Source organism: Dromiciops gliroides, chromosome 4 (genome assembly GCF_019393635.1).
Source record: "Dromiciops gliroides isolate mDroGli1 chromosome 4, mDroGli1.pri, whole genome shotgun sequence".
Classification (NCBI taxonomy): domain Eukaryota; kingdom Metazoa; phylum Chordata; class Mammalia; order Microbiotheria; family Microbiotheriidae; genus Dromiciops; species Dromiciops gliroides.
The window spans coordinates 468,096,249-468,117,521 of NC_057864.1; the positions used below are offsets into that span (position 1 = coordinate 468,096,249).

Consider the following 21,273-nt stretch of genomic DNA (forward strand, 5'->3'; position numbering starts at 1 on the left):
CCTCCTCTGGAAGATGGAGTGGGGTGGACTAGATTCTAGCTTCTTAAACTGTGGGTCACGACCCCATATCGGGGTAACTGAATGGGGGCTGAGAAAAATTTGGCAACAGTAAAAGGTTATGTATATCTATCTTATATACCTATATCTGGGGGTCACTTAAATATTTCTCGGGGGAAAAGGGGTCGCAAGTGGAAGTTTAAGAAAGCCTGGACTAGATGACCTCTAAGGTGCCTTCTGGCTCAATAGCTATGATTCTAAGACCTAAAGAGAAGCCCGCGGAAAGCTCAGGCTCACGTGGGGCAGAACTTTCTTCCCTACACTTTTTTTTTTTTTTTGCGGGGCAATGGGGGTTAAGTGACTTGCCCAGGGTCACACAGCTAGTAAGTGTCTGAGGTCGGATTTGAACTCAGGTACTCCTGAATGCAGGGCCGGTGCTTTATCCACTGCGCCACCTAGCCGCCCCCTCTTCCCTATACTTCTACACCCAAGGAAACCCAGCCTGATCCCGGGCGACCCCTTCGCAGCTCCCGGTTTCGCAGCCCAGCCCAGGCTGAGATAAGGAGGGAGTGGGAGCGCTCTCAAGTCTGAAGTTTGGCCTGCTGGGCACGCCGGGATGTGTAGTCCTCCTCGGCCCCTGGATCTCTCCGGCCTCCGCCGCGGCGCCGCTGGACTACACTTCCCAGTGTTCCTCGCGGGCTCCGCTTTTCCTCTCGCCCCCTGGCGGACGCGGGCGCTAGTCTCAGGCGCCTGAGGGTTCCTCGGGACGCAGAGCATCCGCGAGGCTAGACCAACCTGCTGCTGCGCTGCCCCGGCACCGGCCCGGCTGCTGCGGGAGGGCGGGAGGGCACAGGTGAGGGATGCGCGTGCTGCCCCGCTCTTCTTCTTTTGCAGCTGCTGCCCCTGCCCCTGCTTCTGCCCCTGCCCCTGCCCTTGCTGCTGCTGCTGCATCCCTGAGCAAGAGCCCGTCAGTCCTGCAGAGCCGGTGCAGCACCTGCCGGGAGGGAGGGAGAGCAAGACACAAGGAGGGAGGGAGGAAGGAATGGAGGGAGGGAGAAGCTGAGGACCAGGAGCCCGGGGAAGGAAAGGCTCGGGGCCAGACGGGACTGCCGCCTCTTTCCTTTCCCCTTGGAATGCATCCTCCTGCCCCCGCCTCGTACCCTCTGCTGGGGCTGAGACAGGGTGAGGTGGAGGGACCTCTCCCCACCCGCCTCCCCCCTTTTCCTTCCTATCCTAGGGTGCCCCCCCAGGGCTACCTTCCCATGACACTGCTGGGGCCCAGGTGTACCCTTTGCCCCCTTTGCGTGGTGAGGAGGCATTCTGGCCCCAGCGGGCATGCCTGGGATTGGCATGCAGCCCCAGGGACGGGAGGAAAGGTGGCCTGAAGGTCCAGGCTGCTGGCTAGCCCCTGACACCCAAGAGGAGGGATCCCCTCACCCCCTTCCCAGCCACCTCTGTGTCTGAAATGAAGCCGTGCTGCCCTTGGCCCCGTCCCTTGTTTGGACAGCTCCCTTAGCTTAGCTTACCTTCAGGGAAAGGTGGGGAAGATGGGTCCCCCGATGATTTTGTGGGGTTCACAGAGAATCAGCTCAATGAACCCTTTCATCCCCGTCAGACAGAATCTAGACAGGGCCCACGGGGGCAGGTTGTGTGACCCCTTGTTCCGCAGCTGTGAGATGTACACACCTGGCCCATGGGAGTTCAAGGTAAGGTCCCTAACTAAGGCTGCCATTTCAGAGCCAACTCCTCAGCAGTGTGGGCCAATTCACTTTATGAGCCCCTGGGCAAAGGGGGGGGGGCCTAGGGGGCCAGTGATCACCTTTGCCCAGAAATCTTTGCAGTGGAACTAGATTTATGTCGGAAGACAAGTAAATGGAGAACACAAACCTCTATTGTGCTTTTACTCTCCTGGGGGATTTCGGCACCAAGAAGTAAGCTTATATAATAAGTAGGGGACATTTTTTTTTTTTAACTACTGTGTGCTCATTTTGCCCCCTGCTGGAGAAATTACCTTGGACCAGTTCAAATGCTTATCTGTTACTGCAGTAACTAGAGGCCTGAGATAAGGTTTTTTCACCTCGAGGAGAGCCGTATCTGAGCCAGCCAGCCTCTTGGGATGGCCCGTTTGGGATGTCAAATGTCATTTAGAGATATATTTATGACCAGTGAAGAAAAGCAAGATAAATAAACACATTAAAAATGTCCCGTGCAGAAATTGACCTTAATTGGATCGGCTTCCCCTTCCCCCCAATTAAATGAACCTTTATAAAGCACCTACTATGTATAAGAAAGGTCATGTAGTAAAATCCAGAAATGCAAAGATATTGGCGCAGATCTGGCTCTCAAGGAATTAGTATGAAAAAATAATAGAGGAATGACCTAGAGGAGGGAGACTAAGAGGTCACAGGAGATGTTGAGGTAAGAGAGTATGAGAAATTTGAGGAAAGACAGATCATTTTCACTGGGGGGAAGGGAGAGGGGAGAGGTTCATGGAGGAGGTGGCCCCAGATGTGGGCCTTGAAGGGAGTATTCTGCAGCATTTTGAAGAAAGTGAGTACATGCAGGGCATTGATATGAGCTTTACATGAGCAGACTGGGGTCTTTGACTGGCTCTAGACTTCAGTGATAATTCAGGCTGAGTTCCAATGGGGGCTGGTCTGGTTCTTTCATGAATCATAAGAATGCCAAAGGATGGGGATAGTGACATTGTGTTGACACCAAACAGAAGAATATTACTCAAATGACAAACCCCCCAGAAGGGTCAAGCTTTGTCTGCTGGTTATTTTCTTGCTATTAGCGGTCGATGTTGATGTGGGGTCAGTCGGATCTTGAAAGAAGTGCTACTTGCCCAGTGCTTGATTTATTTCTTTTTAAGAATAAGTGAATGAGGGGCAGCTAGGTGGCGCAGTGGATAGAGCACTGTCCCTGGAGTCAGGAGGACCTGAGTTCAAATCCAGCCTCAGACACTTAACACTTACTAGCTGTGTGACCCTGGGCAAGTCACTTAACCCCAATTGCCTCACTAAAAAAAAAAAAAAAAAGAATAAGAATAAGTGAATGAAAGCAGCATTTATTCGATACTTAATTGTGATAAGAAATCAGTGTGCCAAGAAGTGGGCATAACAAACAGAAAACAGAGTCAACTTCTGCTTTCAGGATCCTTACATCCTTATCAGGGGAGAGACAACACACATTGGGGAGGGGGTCCCGGCTACTTTGTGGATAGAAGGGCCCAGGAAAGCTTTTCTGGAGGTCAGATGGCAGAACCTGGGAATCTAGAACCTCAATAAGTCCTGGTGCCCAGAATGCTAGACTTGGAGCCAGGAAGCTCTGGGTATTTGGGGACATGCTGTCTCCCTTCTAGAATGTTAACTCTTTGAAGACAAGAAGGGTTTCATTTTTGCTTTTATATCCCCCCCACACAGTAGTTGTTCAGCACATTACTAACTGATAGACCCTGAACAAGTTGGTTAATGGCTCCCTGTATGGCTTTGGGAAAGTTGCTGAATCTCCATGGGCCTCAGTTTCCTCATTTGTGAAAAGAGGGACTAGACGGCCTTTCAAATACTTCTCAGCTGCGGATTTCTGGTCTTCCACATGCTGCACACTATGCGATGTTGTTTCTAAAGAACTGTTGGTGTCAGTTATTATGTTATTGTTCTAAATGAGAGGCAGCAGCTGGATGACATAGTGGATAGAGCACCAGGCTTGGAATCAGGAAGATTCATTTAATGAATTAAATTTAATTTTAAAAATTCATTTAATGAATTAATGAGTTCAAATCCACTTCAGACACTTGCTAGCCAGGTGACCCTGGGCAAGTCCCTTAACCCTGTTTGCCTCAGTTTCCTCATCTGTAAAAGGGGCTGGAGAAGAAAATGGCAAAAACCACTCCAGGATCTTTGCCAAGAAACCCCCACATGGGGTCACAAAGACTTGGACACAACTGAACCACAAATCCCAAATGACTCCCCCTCTCATTTCAGTGAAGAAGTAAAGTGGGAAAGGGAAGGGCAAGAGTTCTGATGCCAGTAAACTTCACCAGCCCCCAAATACCAATCCATACTCTCCCCAAGAGATGTCCCTCAGTCTCTGAATGTCAGAGTATAGCTTCACCACATCACAGATTTTTGAAAAGGTGCAGAACTCCAAATGTTATCATCCTGTGATATTCTTGTCCAGGTCTTCAGCCAATCAATGAGCAATTTATTAAGCACCTACTATGTGCAGTTAGGTGGCACAATGGATAGAGTGCCAGGCCTGGAGTCAGGGACACTCATCTTCCCAAGTTCAAATCCATCCTCATACACTTACTAGCTATGTGACCCCGGGCAAGTTACTTAACCCTGTTTGCCTCAGTTTCCTCGTCTGACAAATGGGCTGGAGAAGGAAATGGCAAAACCACTCTAGTATCTTTGCCAGCAAAACTCTAGATGGGGCCATGAAGAGTTGGACATGACCAAACAACAACAACGACAAAATGTGCCAAGCACTGAGGATAGGAAAACAAACCTAAATAAGGCAACCCCGGCTTACATTCTTTAAAAAAAAAAAAAAAAAGGCACTGGGCACTGGGGCAGCTAGGTGGGTAGAGCACCGGCCCTGGATTCAGGAGGACCTGAGTTCAAAGACGGCCTCAGACACTTAAAACTTACTAGCTGTGTGACCCTGGACAGGTCACTTAACCCTCATTGCCCTGCAAAAAATAAAAATTAAAAAAAAATTTTTATTAAAAGGTACTAAGGTTAAGGAGGGCTGGGAGAAGGAAACTGGGGGGTGGGGGGTGAGATGAAGAGGGAAAGCGTTTCAGGCATGAGGGACAGCCAATGCAAAGGCATGGAGTCAGGAGATGGCTAACCTGTGAAGTGCACCCCACCCCCTCCTCCATCAGCCCTTGAGTTTCATCAAAGATTGCTTCAGTTGTACAGCCCAAACTAGCTTATGTAGAGGCCCGTTTTTTTGTCATGTAGTTATGCAGTTACTGAATGAACCCCTCCCCTCCTGATTTGGCTCTTCTTCTTACCATTAATAGACACTCCGCTGGTAACCAGATCAGAAGTCATTTTTGCATGGTCTCAAACTGTTATTTTCTCTCTCCTCCCTAGGAAATATGTTTCTAATTTCACAGTCTCTGAGGTTTTTCACATTTTTTCAGTTAGATCCCCGACGTAAGATTTTTTATATTTGGCTTCTGATCTTTGCAAACTGGGTGAGGCTTTCAAAAGACCCGAGTTTATCCTCCTTTGTCCATTTCCTACTATTGTAGGAATCAGAAGCCTTTGTTTCCTTGAGAACTCTATTCAGATGCCACCTTTTCCACGATGCCCTTCCTCATGCCCCACCTCCCGAAGCCCCCATTCTATCCTAGAAAATAGGATTGGGTAGATTCCTAAATCAGGACATGTCGTCTCCAACTGAAGTGAAACTCTTTGAGTCCCCAGGACTACTTGACTTTGCCAAGTGCCTGGCACATAGTAAGTAGGTGCTTGTTGATTGATTCTAAGAAATGTTCCAGGGGCAGCTAGGTGGCACAGTGGATAGAGCACTGGCCCTGGATTCAGGAGGACTTGAGTTCAAATCTGACCTCAGATTTGAGTTAACAATTACTAGCTGTGTGACTCCGGGCAAGTCGCTTAACCCCAATTGCCTCATCAAAAAAAAATGAAAGAAAGGAAAAAAGAAATGTTCCAGTGCCACTTTGTGTAGTAATAACAGGAGCATCAGGAGCAATGATGGTGGTAGTAGTAGTAGTAATGGTAGTAGTGGTAGTAGTGGTGGCAATAGTAGTGGTAGTAGTATTTGTGGTGGTGTAGTAGTAGCAGTAGCAGGTATGGTAGTAGTGGTAGTAGTAGAAATCATGGTAGTAGTAGAGATATTGCTAGTAGTGATGGTCGTAGTAATAATAGTGGTAGTAGTAATTGTTGTAGTAGCAATAATAGTATTAGTGGTAGTGGTGGTGGTAGTAGTTGTAATAGTTGTAGTACTGCTAATAGTAGTAAGTAATAGGTGCAGCAAGAGTAATAGTAATTGGGCAGCTAGGTGGCGCAGTGGATAAAGCACCAGCCCTGGATTCAGGAGTTCCTGAGTTCAAATCCGGCCTCGGACACTTGACACTTACTAGCTGTGTGACCTTGGGCAAGTCACTTAACCCCCATTGCCCCACCAAAAAAAAAAAAAGAGTAATAGTAATTGTAGTATAGCTAGCACTTACATAGTGCTTTAAGGTTTGCAAAGTGCTTTATAAATATTATCTTAAGTGAGCCTCATAACCACCTTGGGAAATAGATGCTGTTATTATCCCCATTTTATAGATGAGAAAACTAAGGCAGGCAGAGGTTTAGTGACCTGCCACAGGAAGTAAGTATCTGAGACTGGATTTTAACTCAGGTCTTCCTTATTTATGGCTTAAATTTTTAAAAAAGTTATTGAGATATTTTGTTTTTATATGACCTTCATTTCTCAATATATCTCTCTTTCTCCCCTACCCAGTGAATCATCCTTTATAACAATGAGTCCAAAAAAGGGAAGGGAGGAAGCATTTCATCAAAACTAACCAACACATCGATTGTGTTTGATCATATGGGTAATGTTCCACAGCCATAACCTCACCCCTCACCTCGACCCCTGATCTCCAGTCTCTTCTAGAAGGGAGATGTATTTATTTGCCATCTGTCTAGGTCTAAGCTTTCTCCTTTGCTGTCATTCATTGAGTCCACAGAGAATGTTAACATTTTGAAAATTAAATTAAAATTTTCAATTAACCAAAATCTGCCTTTTCTCCTTTCCACCTGTTCCATTGCCCCCAATTGAAAAAAGGATAGAAAACAAATCCCCCCAATGACTCTGTTTAGAAAATGGGCTGTGTGTCTCCATCTGTCTTCTGTCCCTCCAAAGTATCCATCACTTCTCGGTCAGGAGGTGGGGTGGGGTGGGGGGCAGCATCTGGAATTGTGATTGGCCATTGTGTTGATCCACTCTCTTGAGCCCTTCAAAATTGTTTCTACCATGTTGTTGCTATTGTGTAAATCGTTCTTCTGGTTCTATTTCCTTCACTCTGGGGGCATAGATCTAAATTGTTTTCTGAAAGGCTGGACCAGTTCACTGCTAGCCTCTCCAGCATGCCATTTTTGTTTATGGCCAATGCTCTCAGTCTGGTGCAAACATTTTCTTGTCAACATGGAAAAGGGGAAAATGAGTTGACTGCATCTAACAAGTATGCTCCTTTTCCCCCTTTATTGGTATTGCTTTTTCTTATCCAGTAATACACATCTTCAGGGACCTTTTATTGCAGAGAGAGTATCACACTATAAAGATATTTCCCATTCTCTTAGCTACCTTTTTTTTGTGTGTTCTAAGACCATGGGTGGTGGGAAGATGGTTGAGGGAGCGAAGAAACTAAAATAGTAAAAATAAACACAGACACAGACAAAACTTTTAACTGACTTTAACATACTTGCCTTTGATTCAGACAATTTCTGACACTAGAAATAAGAGTTGTAAAAGGCTCAGCTCAAAACCCTCTTCCACTCCATAGCATCCATGAACCTGTTTAGAACACATCAGCTGATAGGTGTTTTCTCTCATTTGAGCTCCCAGAACTTAAATTTGTTTTTAAAAAATCGATTTAAAAAATCTAAATCTGTCTCTTTATCTGTCCCCCATCCTGTCCCAGAGAGCCATTTCTTATAATAAAGAATTATAAAAAAAATAAAATGAGAAAGAAAGAAATCAACAGAATCAATCAATACATTGATAAATCTGACATTGCATTCATTGTTCTTCACTCCCTGCAAAGCAATTGGAGGAGGTATCTTCTCATATCTCTTTACTGGGGCCAGGTTTGTTCTTTGTGATTTTTTGACATTCACATGATGGTTGTTCTTTCCATTAGCATTGTTATGTTCATTATATACATTGTTTTCTTAGCACTGCTTCCTTTGCTCGGCATCAGTTCATGTAGGTCTTCTCATTCTTTTCTGTATTAATGATATTTGTCATTTCTGATAGCATAGTAATGTCCTATTATGTTCATGGACACCCATTTGTTCTGCCATGCCCTTATCAATGGGCTTCTATCTTTTAAGCTCTTTGAGGCCCAAAAAAGTGCCACTATTAATATTTTAGTCTATGTGGGGACTTCTTTTCTCAGTGATTTTGGGACTTGGGTGTATCAGTGGAATCTCCAGGTCAAAGGTTATCAGCATCATAGTAACTTAATTTGCCTAATTCCAAATTGCTTTCCAGAATGGTTGTGTTTGTACTTCTTTCCCAGGCAAACCAACAATGTATTAACATGTCTATTGTTTTTCCCCACAACTCTTCCAACATTGACTTTTCCCATCTCTTCATCTTTGTCAGTTTGTTGGTTGTAAAGTGAAGTGTGTTTCGAGTTGCATTTCTCTTATGATGAGTGATTTAGAGCATTCATGTGGCTGTGAATAGCTTGCTGTTTTTCTTTTGACAATTGCTTGTTCCGATCCTTTGATCACTTATCTATTGGGAAATGGCTTTTGATGTAATATATTTTTGTTGCCTACATATATCTTGGATACCAAACCCTTGTCTGAGAGAGTTAATGCAAATTTTTTCCAGTTACCCAAATCTCTTCTTGATCTATATGCATTAATTTTGTGGCACAGTAGATAGAGCAGTGGGTCTAGAGTCAGGAAGACTTGCATTCAAATATAGCCTCAGATACTTATTAGCTGTGTGACCTTGGGCAAGTAACATGTTCTATTTGCCTTAATTTCTTCAATTGTAAAATGGGGATAATAACAACACAACAAGAATTATTGTGGGATCAAATGAAATAATAAACAAAGTACTTAGCACAGTGCCTGACATATAGCAAATGTTATGTAAATGGTAGTTTTCTCCCCTTTTTTCTCCTTTTTCTTACAAAGCTTTTCAATTTCATTTTATCAAAACAACCTTTTGTAAATGACTCTACTCCTTGTTTACTTAAGAATTCACCTCCTAACCCATACCTGTGAAAGGTAAATGATCTGCTTCTCTTCTAACATTTTTATGGGATGATCTTAAAAATTCAGGTTGCATATCAATTTTGTATTGTGGAATATGGCGTAAGATGTGAATCTAATTTCTGCCAGATTGCTTTCCAGTGCCCCCAGCAGTTGTTATCAAATAAGGAGTTCTTTCCTAACAGATTTAGATTGAGTTCCATTATTTCTGATTTTTCCTTGTCTAGTCTGTTCTATTGATTTACTTTTCCATTTTTTAACTAATACCAACATGTTTTTATAACTGCTGCATTATGGTATGGTTTGAGGCCTAGAAGTATTGTTTCCCACTTTGCTCCTATCTTTTTTCTTTATTCCCCTTGATAGTCTAGCTCTTTTGCTTCTCTAAATAAATTTTGTTAGTATTTTGTTTAGCTATGTAAAGAATTTTTCTTAGAGTTTGACTGGTACAGCATTAAATATGTAAATTAACTTTGGTAGTATTGTCCCTTTTACTATATTGACAGGGCCCATTCATGTGCACTGAATATTCCTCCAGCTATTTGCTTTTTGTTTCTTTAAGGAGTATTTTATATCTGAATCTATACATATATTAAATGCTCTTTAGTAGATTGACTCCTAAATATCTCATGCATTTTGTGTTTATTTTCAATGTCATTTCCTCTTCTATTATTGCCTCTTGGACTTTTATCTTTTGACCCTGTGAGCTCCTAGTGCTTACTGTCTTTAAAAAATTGATATCTTTTATTTTTATATAACTTTAATTTCTGAATATATCTATTCCTTCCTCTCAACCTTAAACTCTCAGTGAGGTATACATTGTTAAAAACAAAAAAAAAGGGGAAAAAGTAATTCAACAAAATAAACTAACATATCAATCAAGTATCACTTACTGTTATCGGTAATTGGATACCCATCACAGGCCGCTGTCTTTTGACACTTCTTGACTTAATGTGGCATCTTGTAGTGGTAAAATTTTTCTTGTGTTTCTCTTGATTTTCCAATTTGAGTTGTGTTTGTGTGAATGCCCAAGAATTGGGTTATCCTTTTGAAAGCAGGAGTTGTGGAGTCATAAGATGTGGGTTTAAATCCTGACTCTGATGCTTATGTTACCATGGATAGCCTCCTAGACGTCTTCATTTCCTTTTCTTTTTTTTCCCTTTTTTTCTTTTCTTTTTAAAATTTTTAATTAGAGGCATGAGTGGCCCAGTGAATAGAGTGTGGGACTTGGAGTCAGGAAGGTCTGAGTTCCAAGCCTACTTCAGATATCTATTTGCTAATTATGTGACCCTGGGCTAGTATCTTAATCTCTCTCAGCCTCAGTTTCCTCATCTGTAAAACAATAACAACATTAACCTCACGAGGTTGCTGTGAAGATCAACTGAGAGAGCATATTGAAAGTGCTTTGGAAACCTCAGGACCTGAGTTCAAATCCAGCTTCTGAAACTTAGAAGCTGTGTGACCCAGGGCAAGTCAGTTTACCTCTGTCAACTTCAGTTCCCTCATCTGTCAAATGGGAATGACAATAGCACCTGTTTCTTAGGGTTATTGTGAAGGTCAAATGCGATATTTGTCAAGTGCTTTGTGAAACTTAAAGTGCTATATAAATGTTCGCTATTAGCTGTTGAAGAGCCATATCTGTGCTTCTTGTTGGTATTCTTATTAGTTTTGCTTTCCCACTGAAAAGGAAGAAAAAAAAGCCCTTGCAATAGGCACAGGCAAGCGAAACAAATCCCCACATTGCCTGTGTCCCCAAATTCATGTCTTGTTCATCCCAAATCTCCCGCCTCTCGACCAATCCTCCTGGGTTTCTTGTGCTAGTTTTAGGCAGAAGATTATTCATATCCCATTTAGAGTCAGAAGGTTGTTTTAAAAGCCAAAAGCTTTCTAGGAATCAGGAAATACAAGACAGTCAAGAAGCCCCTTTTCTGATGTTGTTTGAAAGTTCAAGAAGCCTTGCTGATATTGAGACTACATGGGAAGGGGCAGCTAGGTGGCACAGTGGATAAAGCACCAGCTGTGGATTCAGGAGGACCTGAGTTCAAATCCTGCCTCAGACACTTGACACTTACTAGCTGTGTGACCCTGGGCAAGTCACTTAACCCTCATTGCCCCGAAAAAAAAAGAAAGAAAGAAAGAAAGAAAAAAAGAAACTCCATGGGATCCCCTGTACCTATTCTGTGACCCAGGGATCTTCCCCCTCCTCTCATTTTCCCTGGTAGTCCCACATGCCTGGAACGTTCTCCTTCCTCATCCCTGTCTGCTGGCTTCTCCAGCTTCCTTCAGGTTGCAGCTAAATTCTCCCTTTCTGTTTTTGTTTGGTTTGGTTTGGTTTTTTTGCAGGGCAGTGAGGGTTAAGTGACTTGCCCAGGGTCATACAGCTAGTAAATGTCAAGTGTCTGAGGTCGGATTTGAACTCAGGTCCTCCTGAATCCAAGGCCAGTGCTTTATCCACTGCACCACCTAGCTGCCCCAATTCTCCCTTTCTGAAAAAAGCCCTCCCTCCCCCATGCTAACGCCTCTTCCCTAAAAACAATCTCCAATTTATCCTGTTTACATCTTCCTTGAATGTAGTTGTTCTCATGTTCTCTCCCCCATTAGATTGTGAGCACCTTGAGGGCCGGACTTTCCTTTGCCTTTCTTTGTATCCCCAGCACTTAACACAATGCCTGACACATAGTAGGTGCTCAATAAATACTTATTGATTTGACTTGATATCAGACTCAGGAGCGTCTGGGTTAGAGCTGTTGATGCTGAACAGTTTGGCAAATAGTAGGTGTTTAATAAATGTTTGTAGAATTTTATCGTTGAGGTCTCAATCTATGGTCTTGTCTGTTAAGCTTTTGTTTCCTCCCCCTTTTTGGACCCCACTGTATTGTCCTCAGCCTCAGTTCCTGAGGCTGCTGGTTCCCAGGGCTCGGGCTGGGCAGCACTCACATTCACAGGCTTTACCAGCTAATTATTGTCTGGACTGTGTCAGACTACGTTGTAAAGAAAAGTGATAAAATACCTGAAAGGAAGGAAAACAAGTTACGTGTGTTTGTCTCTTGCCTTGCAACTTTTCACGAGCTAGTCATAAATGATTATTTTTTTCTCTAAGTTATTAAATGACCCAGAGGAGGTTTCGCTTGATGGATGAAAAGCTTTTTATTGGCTGCAGGACGAGAGGGGTGGTAGCTGCCCGTCCTAGGCAGTGGCATCGTACCCGGTCCCCTGGGTGTGATGGGTTCATCTAAAGCTGTGGGAGGTGGCTTATTTAGTTTGCTGAAGGTGACCTTTGAAGGCTTTGGGGTCCTCTGGGAGGTTGGTATTTTGGCTGCTGTTTGCCCAGGATGCTGGGCAGGAAACCTTTATCTTCTGGCCTTGCTTCTACTCTTACCTTTTAACCTAATTACTCACCTTCTCCAGGCTTCATGATTCCTTTCAGAAATGGGAGGATCCCAGGACTTGCATCCTGCTTTACTTAGGGAATGGTGAGAAGATGCTCATAAAATACTCAGAGATGCAATAGCTGGATGAAAGACGTTATGTAAAGCACTAACTATGGAGAGTGGGAATGACAAACAAAGGTAACCTCACTTAAGATCTTAGGGACATGGAGACAGCCAAGTGGCACAGTGGATAAAGCACCAGCTCTGGATTCAGGAGGGCCTGAGTTCAAATGCGACCTCAGACACTTGACACTTCCTAGCTGTGTGACCCTGGGCAAGTCACTTAAACCCTCATTGCCCCGAAAAAAATAAAATAAAAAATAAAAGATCTTAGGGATTGTTTCTATTTAAAGGAGGAGGATTTGCAATATACTAATAACCATCTATTGCTTTGGGTCATAGAACCATAGCTCAAGAGCTCAAGGAAGTGACCTTAAAGGCCCTCTATTTCAAACCTATTTTACAAGTGAGGAAATTGAGGCTTAAGGATGGGAGGTGACTGGAACACAGTAAGCATTTAATCAATGCTTTTTCATTTGTTCATTAGAGGCATGGTGTGTGTCTCCCCCTCTAGGATGTCAGCTCCTTAAGATGAGAGTCTTCCTGGCTCTTAGTGTGGTGTCTGGCATATGTTAAGTGCTTAATAAATGCTTGTTGACTTGACCTACCTTTCCAGCTTTTTCACTCCTGACTCCCTGTCATGCATGTACTCTGCTGTCCCTCCATCTCCCCACTCTGGGCATTTTCACCAGCTGCCCTCCAAGCCAGATAGAATGGATCTATGGTATATATTTCTGTGTGTTTGGATATAAAATATGTATATGCATTGATATTTACATACACATTGGAATATAGTTATAAATAAAAATATTTATATTCACAAATATATACACATATGGAATATGTGTATTTATATATAAATATATACATACAAGTATTTATGTACATATTTGGAATGTATTTGTATGTATAGATAAATATGTATGCCTGAATCTTTATATACATATACATTATATACATATATGAACTATGTTTATGTATATCTTTATATAATATGCAAATATATCACATATTTGCATATTATATACAAATTTGTTTATTTGTATATAATATACAAACATATGATATATTTGTATATAATATACAAATATATAATATAATATATGGACTATATGTATTTGTATTGTGAGATTTAAAATTGTCTACAAGAGCATTAAACTCCCCTTTAACCTTTCCCTTATTTATCTCCCAGATCAGTAAGTTAAAGAAGCCTCTGATCTTTAGTTAGAGCTTTTATTGTTTGGAAATTACAAGGTGATGTTAATTAAAGAGATAGGAAAGTAGAAATACAAACAAATAGTCTTAAATCTAAGCTTAGTCTATATTCCGTATAAAACTCACCAAAAACCCGTATAGGGCTCACCAAAAACCCAAGGCCACCTCTGAAGCTGAGAGCCGAGTCAAGCACGTGCTGTTATGGAGCCGGGTGGAACCTCAGTCAGCGTCTGTGTGTGCAGCACAACCAGCGGACAAGGAGAGCGGACCAAAAAATCTCACTTCCGTTCTTTCCTTGCCTTTTAAGCTCGCATCCCGGAAGTGGAGTGCCTAACAGACGGAGGTGGAATGCATGGCCATTTATCACGGTCTCCTCCCCGAAAGGGTGGTCCTTCAGTTTTCGCTAACTAACAGTTAAAAACTTACATTTTTTACCACAGTATATACATATATGCATGTACACAAATATTTATATACCCACACATGTGTATATAGATTTGAAATATATTTGTATATAACTATATGTATATGCACAAATCTTCATATACATGTACATTTATATACAGATATGAACTATGTTTATGTGTATTTGTATATAATATATGTAAATATATGTGGAACATATGTATCTGTATATAAATATATGCATGTACACAAATATTTATATATTTGTATATAACTATATATATGCACAAATCTTCATATACATGTACATTTCTATACATATATGAACTATGTTCATATTATTTATATGTGAATATATGTATTTACACAAATATTTATATGCACATATGGAAATATTTTTATATACATGAAAATATATACCTGGAAGCTAGAAGTAGCAGCTCTTCAAGAACAGGGACGATGTTTTCTGGCTCTTGCTGACTTTGGCACTTGGGCACAGTGACTTACGACACATAAAGCCTAAATAAAATAAAACCAATACCTGACATCTTTAAGGTTAGCAAAGTGCTTTACAAATATTATCTTATTTGATCCTCACAACAACCCTGGGAGGTAAATATCCTTTAGAAGAGCCTCCCCACCTATTTAAGATATCTTTGGGGGTCTCATCTTCTCAAAACAATAGCTTATGGGGGCAGCTAGGTGGTGCAGTGGATAGAGCACTGGCCCTGGATTCAGGAGGACCTGAGTTCAAATCTGGCCTCAGACACTTGACACTTACTAGCTGTGTGACCCTGGGCAAGTCACTTAACCCTCATTGCCTCACCAAACCAAACCAAACAAACAAACAAAAAACCAAATAAATCCAATTCGGTGCCAAGTCACGACATCTCTCATGGTCCTCCTTGAGAACAAAGGACAAACAAGATTTGAGTCAGGGCTTAAAATTTAGGGTCAGCTAGGTGGCACAGTGGAAAAGGCACCAGCCCTGGATTCAGAAGGACCTGAGTTCAAATATGACCTTAGACATTTGACACTTACTAGCTGTGTGACCCTGGGAAAGTCACTTAACCCTCATTGCCCCACCAAAAAAACCCCCAAAACATAAAGAAACAAAAAAACCACAATAGCTTATGAGCCCCACTAATGTATCTATTTTTTTCTCTATTCAGCCAGAGGACTCAATTAGTCCAAAGCAAAGACATTTAGTAAAATATTATACTGAGAAAATTCGTAATAGAATATTCTCCCAGTAACATAGGGCACACTCTCCCACAAATATATATATACTATTATTGGGAAAAGTATACAATCCCACAAATGGGGAATGCATAGGAAGGAGACAGTTCACATTTCCATCACAGCAGGATCCCTGGTGTCTTCTCTTGATGTTGTTGGGCTCCTCTTACTGATCCCAAGAATGTTGCTTAACTGGACTCTGCCAGTCTCCTCACATAGTTTCTGCTGGTCTCCTGGTGTGGACACTGTCTTCCCAGGAACACTGCTACGCCAGTCTTGATGCCTCTGTTGGGTGCACCACTCTGTTAGTCTAAGCTGAGTGGTGGTCTGGTAGCCCCTGGCCATGTGGTCACTGCTGGTCTCCTTCCCTGTTCTTACCTTTTGGCTTCATCATTTATTCAGCACCACCCAAGACATCTCAGCTTCAGTCTGCTACAAATCTTCTCACTATATTTCATTAAATGTCTTTGTTTTGAACTAATTGAATCCTTTGACTGACCAGCTAGAAGCGTTCTCTGAAGGCAGGCTGACAACCCTTTAGTCAAAGGCACCACACCTAGCTCACAAAACCAGTCAGATGCTCCCAAACAAAAATTACGTATTTTCTTTTCAATTCCTGTGTCTGAACATATCCCAGTATTTCATTAGCTTCAGTTATCTGGGCAGAGATCAAAACCTTCTGTTAGGGATAAATAATTTCAGGCTGGATGCTTTTTGATGCTCCCAAGATCCTCTCTGGCTTAGCAGCTAATAAATGAGACAGAACAGAAGGTAAGCAAAGGAGGCAGAATTACTTACTGTCCTCCTCCCCATCCCTGCTGTTTTCTTATCTTTATTATGCATATCTGTCATGGCCCGAGACAGATTTTTGGGTGTGGTATTTTGGTCAGTAAATTTCAGCCTCCTTAAATATATATTTATTTATTTTTAAACATCAACATATTAAATCTCACTGTCCAGCAGATAAATAGATTAAGCAAATGTTTATTAAGTACTTACTATGTACTAAGTGCTTTATACACATTATCTTATTTGATCCTCACAACAACCCTGGGAACTTGGTGCTATTAGGATTCCCATTTTACAGTTGAGGAAAGTGAGGCAAACAGAGTTAAGTGATTTGCCCAAGGTAGTAAGTGTCCAAGGCAGATTGGATTTGAACTCAGATCTTCCTGACTCTAGGCCCAGCACTCTATCCACTATACTACCTAGATGCCAAAGGAAGGGTGCAAAGTGCAAAGTGAGGGTCTAGATAATTCTCGAAGTCCCTTCTAGGTCTAGTGATTTATGAATTTATAAGGTCTCAGTTTATGCAACACTGCTTGTGAATAGCATTGGATGCAACATAGCTGGCCCCATGAGGGAGGTCATAATGCTGTACTGGCCTAGACCGGGTGGAGGTTATCCAAGGACTAAGCTGGCTGAGTGGGTAGAGACACCACTGAAGGTTGGCAAAAAAAAATGGATGCATAGATTTTGGTTGTAGCAATTCATAAAGACTCACTACCAAGGGCTGTGACCTGCACCAGTGGATAGTGTCTCTATACTGACAAAAGAATAGATCTTTCATTTAGGGCTATACCGTGTCCAGGCACCTTCCCTCCTGTATAGGTATCAATTATTGGATTTCATTGAGTAAGCTTTGGAATATTCTGGGGAATTCCCCCTCAAGAGTATGTTGATCAATGTTTAACAACCAGCTCTCAGAAAAGTATGACACACTCTTAAGCTTGATATGAAATTACTAACATTTTATCCATGACTTTCATAAGCCTAAACAAAAACCAAAATGACAAATCAAGTCCTGATTTGTAGCATTTGCCAATTTCCAAGGTGAAAATTTAACAATTGGCTCTTCATAGCCAGTTCATGAGCTGGCACCAGCACACTCCTGGATACCCAGGACAACAGTTTATCCTTGTGGCAGATAGCTCTCTTACCTCCTTGGTCCTTAGTGGTCAATTGTCTCTTGCCTAGTAATTACAGTGTGGGCGTCCGGGTTCCTGGGTGGGGTGAAAATGAGAATGGCTGGTTTGGCCAGAAGATCCTAGCTTAATCATTTACTCCCTGTATGACCTTGGGCAAATCACTTAATCACTACGGGCCTCAGTTTCCTCATTTGTAAGATGAAGAGGTTGGCTTGGATAGATTCTGAGGCCCTTTCACTTAGAAGATTCTATGAGGGGGCAGCTAGGTGGCGCAGTGGATGGAGCACCGGCCCTGGATTCAGGAGGATCTGAGTTCAAATCCGACCTCAGACACTTGACACTTACTAGCTGTGTGACCCTGGACAAGTCATTTAACCCCAATTGCCTCACCAAAAAACCAAAATAGAAGAAGAACAAGAAGAAGAAGAAGAAGAAGAAGAAGAATTAGAAGAAGATTCTATGAGACTGAGTTCTCAAATTCTCATCCCAAGGCTATAAAAGGGGAAACTAGCTTGAAAGTGGAGGACCCCACCTGAGCCACTTTACTTGCTTAACCTTAGGGACCCTGGGGCATGTGGAGATCCCTAGGCCAATGCCTTGTAGATTATTTGGCACTGGATGGGGGAGGAGGACCTCAGAAGAGTATGTTTCATTCATAAAACAGGAGGTGAACATTACATCACAAACCCTGCTTTCCATTAATGGTCTGCTTACTCAGTAGGCAACTTAAGGTCCTCTCAGGCCTACAGAAAGTGTCGGATCTGTCCTTTGTCCTTCTCAGTCCTTCCTGGTGTCATACTTCTCTGGGTACATTTTATATTTTTCTCCTGGGGGTTAGAGTAGGAACTATTTTCATCTCTCATGTCTTCTCCACAGTAGACACTTGAGAAATGTGGGATTTAGGACTGGATTTCTGATTTCATTGGTGTCAGGGACTCTTGGTGAGGTGACTCCCTCCACCATGCAAATGACTAGCTGTCTGCTGTACAATGTTTAGAGACAGAAGATAAATGGCCGGCCTAGGGTCAGCATAGCTGATAGGTCAGAGGTGGGATTTTATCCCAGGCCTTGCTGGCTTTCAGGCTAGTTGAGTATCCAGTAGGCCCCACTGCCTCTTCCTTCCAAATGTTAACTGAAAATGGACACCTGACAGGGAAGTTCATCTCCAGAAGGATTCAGGAGATCTAAAGACCTGCTTTGAACCCCGATGCTTCTCCCCCTGCCTCATAGACATGAAGCTATAAGTGGGGCAGGACCAGGATCTAACTTGTCGAGATGGGCCTTACCTAGAAGTATGCTCTGTTGGGCTCTCCATCTCCGTGGCAACATCAGAGCTATTGCTCTGATAAGAACCTCACCGAGGCCTGGTCTGGTGGCTAGTGCCCACCGAAGAACCAGCAAGCGGATCCACAATTTCAGTGGCAGTTTCAAATAGGCAGTGAGGGCATCCTCGATCGAAGAAGGAAGATAAACCTGGAGCCAACTCAACCTGGTTGTGTCCTGAGGTTTGTTTTTAGGATTCAAAGTCACATCTAGATGCTTATGGACTATCTCACCCCTTCTCTTCTCTCCTTTGGAGATTCCCATGGAGCTGCCTGCCTAGAGGGCTAGCTCCACACCCCCCTCCCCAAAGGGGGTTGTTATGATAAGTAGGTTCTCCTACTGGGTGGGCAGATTTGCCACCAGGGTCTGCATTTCTGGGACTTTTTGCCCAAGCTTAATTCTCTCCTGAATCAGCTAGCCCTTCTCTAACAGCTTTGGGGCAGTTATATATATATATTTAAAAGTGTTGTCTTTTCTTCCTCTAAATTTTCCTCTCTTTGTATTCCTAGCGTCTAAAATGGAGTCCTCTGTATAATAAGTGCTTAATAAAAACCCTTGAAGCCAGAATTTGTTGTTGTTGTTGTTTGGTCATTTCAGTCATATCCAACTCTTCTTGACCCCATTTGGGGTTTTCTTGGCAGAGACACTGGAGTGGTTTGTCATTTCCTTCTCTAGATCATTTTACAGATGAGGAAACTGAGGCAAACAGGAGCAAATGACTTGCCCAGGGTCACACTGTTAATAAGTGTCTGAGGTTGGATTTGAATTCAGGAAGATGAGTCTTCCTGACTCCAGGCCTGGAACTCTATCCACTGTACCACCTAGCTGGGTTCATGTTTTGAATGACCTTTGCCAATCTACTGAACCTCTATGGGCCTCGGTTTCCTTATTTGTAAAATGGGGGGGGGGGCTTAGAAATAAGGATTTTAAGTTATTGGCTCTGTGACCTTGTGGTCCTTACTGGAGTGAACTTCAGGATCAACAATGAGATCTGAGGCCATATAAAGAGACACAGGCTCCAACACATGGCAGGCAGGCAAGGCCTGCTGTCCTCTGATGACCTTGGAAGCATTGTGTTTGGTGTGACTGAAGCCACATAGGATCCAAGCCTCTTTCCTCATCTTTCTTGGAATCACTTGTTTTTTGGGGTTTTTTTGTTTTTTCGTTTGTTTGTGGGGTTTTTTGTTTGTTTGTTTGTTTATTTTTTTTGCCAGGCAATGAGGGTTAAGTGACTTTCCCAGCATCACACAGCTAGTAAGTGTCAAGTGTCTGAGGCCGGAAGCACTTGTTCTGAAAAGAAATTCCTTTGCAAAGCTGGGAACTAGCCATTCCAAGAATGACTTGCATGGAGCGGAGACCACCAGAAACTTGTTTGGTGGCATCCTGGCTGCTTCTGGGTGGGAGCATATGAGTCCCTCTGTCAAAGGGTGGTGGCCGTGACACCTCCAAGTTGCTGTTGGTGGTACATTTATTTTCAAAATAGCTCAGAATGCAGGCGGTTCGTTTTCTGATCTCTGTCGCAGCAGCTTTGTCATTGCCAGTCGTTTTCCACACAGGGATTGCCAGAAGCTCTTGTTCTGAACAATGAATCTTCATTCATCTTGGATGAGTTTAAGGAATTGGTGAATAGGAATCTTATCTGGCTTGTTACCACGTCCCATCTGGAATCCCTGTGCTGCCATGACTATCAAGCTGTGACTTATTGTTCTCTAAGAAATAGATTGAATGGATGGTGCCAAATCATGAGACAGATTGCTGGGAAGGGATTCACCAACAAACGTGCCAGATTTCTGGTCACTCAAGAAGTCTTTCCATATACAAAGACAAGAATCAATCTTCCTGAATTTCTAATGGGATGGTATCCCAAGATTTGCTTTGGTGGCCTCCATCAAGACTTAGCTGAGGATTTCGAAAACAACATGAATGTTGTGGATGCCCTTTGGCGGGAGGTGCTATAGGGTAAGGGAAGGGAATATGCATTCATTCATTCATTCATTCGCTCGTTCGTTTGTTCGCTCGTTCGTTTGTTCGTTCGTTCATTCATTCATCCATTCATCCTTCCATCCATCTATTTATTTACTTACTTAAAATACTATTTTATTTTATTGTTTTTTCCAATTACATGTAAAGATAGTTTTCAATATTTATTTTTGTAAGATTTTGAGTTCTGAGTCTTTCTCCCAGCCTCCTTTCCCTCCCTCCTCTTGAAGCCAGCGAGCAATCCTATATAGGTTATACATTACAATCATGTTAAACATATTTCCACATTAGCCATGTTGTGAAAGTAGAATCAGAACAAAAGGGGAAAACCACAAGAAAGAAGAAGCAAACAAAAAACAACAACAACAAAACAAAAAGCGAAAATAGTATGCTTCAATCTGCATTCAGACTCCATAGTTCTTTTTCTGTTTGTGGAGAGCATTTTCCATCATGAGTTTTGGCATTGTCTTGGATCATTGTATTGCTGGGAAGAGCTAAGTCTGTCACAGTTGATCATCACACAATGTTGCTGTTACTATGTACAATGTTCTCCTGGTTCTGCTCATTTCACTCAGCATCAGTTCATTTAAGTCTTTCCAGGTTTTTATGAAATGTACCTGCTCTTTATTTCTTTGTTGTTGTTGGTTTTTGTTTTTTTGTTTTTTTTTTTTTGCAGGGCAAAGTGACTTGCCCAGGGTCACACAGCTAGTAAGT

General features: G+C 42.4%; 1 protein-coding gene across 2 annotated transcripts in view; it reads left to right on the forward strand.

The window, feature by feature from the left end:
* The first annotated feature begins 283 nt into the window (after nucleotides 1-283).
* The window catches only part of SPECC1 (sperm antigen with calponin homology and coiled-coil domains 1), a 370,950-nt gene continuing 349,960 nt past the window's right edge, over nucleotides 284-21,273 (forward strand). Inside the window, exon 1 of one of the 2 annotated variants that reach the window (XM_044001980.1) lies at nucleotides 284-850. The gene's annotated coding sequence lies outside the window, so the exon portion shown is untranslated. Of the gene's footprint in view, nucleotides 851-1,619; nucleotides 1,704-21,273 lie in introns of those variants that run through there. The other variant, XM_044001981.1, reaches the window with a different exon arrangement.